This window comes from Tupaia chinensis, unplaced genomic scaffold (assembly GCF_000334495.1).
Source record: "Tupaia chinensis unplaced genomic scaffold, TupChi_1.0 Scaffold147312_1, whole genome shotgun sequence".
Lineage (NCBI taxonomy): Eukaryota > Metazoa > Chordata > Mammalia > Scandentia > Tupaiidae > Tupaia > Tupaia belangeri.
Window position 1 is genome coordinate 2,050,559 of NW_006207163.1, and position 2,450 is coordinate 2,053,008.

Here is a 2,450-nt window from a genome sequence, read left to right on the forward strand (position 1 = left end):
CTACTATCATTTGTATTGTTACTAGTATTTCTCTGAATGGGCCAATAATTTTGTCTGTTTTGAATCAGAAGTCATGAGAACTATAAGAAATTCACTTGCTCTTTCCTTAAACGATCATGAAATGACTTTATTAGAAAATTGTAATGTTCAGTAAAACACATAGGGTTAAGTTAATGCTATATTTTCCTAGCCAATATATCTCAATGTAGAGAGAAAACACACACCAGTCTTTTAAAAATCTAAATGTAATGTATGCTTTCAGTTATTGGAATTAAGAATCACAATTGTAAGTTCTGTATATCTAATAGATTCCTATTAGCAAGTGAAAATCTTGATTACCTTGATAGTTTAAACAAAAGTAAATCAAATATGCTTTTTAAGTAGAATGAACAGAAACATGTCTATAAGAAGTACTAGACTTGTGCTTTTCTGACATAACACTTTTCTCCTTCTGAGATGTAGTTATTCTGGAGAGAGTTCTCTATTGTTTGTATAGAGAATCATTCTGTTTGGTAAGAGTGGAGAATTTCACTGTATAAATTATTGTAATTTTTTTAAATAGGTCTCTCCTGATGAGCATTTAGGTGGTTTCCAATCATTTACTGCTACAAATAAAGTTAATCTATCTTGATTTCTCAGAGACTGGATTGCCAGATGTAGAATATTGGTTTTAAAACTGGCAAAACCAGTCAATAGTGTGGTGGTTAGGGTGTCCACACGGCCAGCTAGATAAGAGAAATGGAGGAGTTGGGGTTGCACCCTGACCATTCCCTGTGGAGGGTGCTTTCTCACTATCCCTCTTTTTTCACTCTCCCTGTGTCTCTCCAGGTAGTGTGTGTGCCTTCTGGCAAATTAAAAATGAATAATAATGATGATTAAAAAGTCAGCAAAAATATTTTTAATTTCAATAAACATTAACAGTTAGTCTCTGTGGAAATTAATCCTCTATGACCAGAGTTGGAAATGTACTCTTTTTGCTCACGATGTGTGTTATTTGTTTACTTGAATACAAAAAAAAAAGTTAATATGGTTAAATTAATGGATAAATAACTTATGAGGCTTTTTTGGGGGGGGGGTATTTTTGAAAAGGCCTTGAACATTGTACGATAAATAATTTTTAAAATAAAATTCTTGGGACCAGCCATGACACAGCAGTGACACAGCAGGATTTATGTGGGAAAGATCCTGGATTCAAGTGGTTTCTCGAGATTTCCCTGAGTGGTGCAGGATGCATGTGTGATACAGACCAGCTGAGACTGGAATGGATCGTAGCATATGGCCCGGGTTGGTGTGCCTGTCTCTCTCTCTGTCTCCTTGTGTCCCTCACGGAAGACATAAATAAACAAAATGCATTTCTCCCATGCTTTTCCTATGGCGCACTGATGTTTTAGATTCAAACTTTCGCACCATCTGGAATTTACTTTATTTTGATATTCAAAGGTAGGGAAACAACTGATTCTTTAGAATGATTACATTTAAATGATTTACAAGTTAGATGATTACAAGTCACTAAATTTTTTCCCACTTTTTTGTTTGTTTGTTTTGTTTATTTTCTTTTAGGTTTATGGCATTGGGTGCATATTCTCACTGGAAAGAGACAGAGAGAAACATAAGGAGGAAAGTGAGAAATCACCCAGAGGAGAGAGCCACACTGTAATTCCTTCTCCTCCATTCTCCTGGGAACTTGGGTAAGCATGCATAGGTGCCCAGCATGATTTTCAAGCCAAAAGGTCTCGGATTCAAACCACATTTGACCATGTGGGAATCCAGCCCCTTAACTACCATGCCACTTACTGACCCACGTTCCACTGTTTTTAAATGTCACTTTGCTTTTAGTGAAATGAACTTTGGTTTATTTAAGGGGCATTAAAAAGTTCATGGAAAAATAGAATTAAAGTATGAGTTTATTTTGTGAGAAATATTTAAAACTTATACATAGGCTATTATATAATATATATTTTCCATGAGCTTTTTAAAGACACCTTATATTTTGTATTTATTTCTGGACTCTCTAAATCATTCCATTGACTTCACAGTATATTTGTGTTCTAGCATTACACTATTTGAATTGTTGTTACTTAATAATCCTATTAATACTTGGTATACCCTTTTTACACATCCTTATTTTGCATGATTTTCCCAAAATCGTTCTATCGTTCTTGCTTTTTAAAAATTTTGTAATATTGGGGCCGGCAAGTGGCATGGTGGTTAAAGGCGCTGGACTCCCACATGACCAACCATGGTTCAAGTCTCGGACCTGGTGGCTTGCTTTCTCACTTCCCCTCTCTCTCTCTCTGTCTCTCTCTGATCAAACTGGAAAATAATAATGCTAATAATAATAAATAAAGTTAAATAAAATAATTCTTCAAAAAATGTTGTAATATTTACAATTATCTTGTATAGCTAAAATATACTATGTTATTTGAAATAAGAATCATTTTAAATTTGTA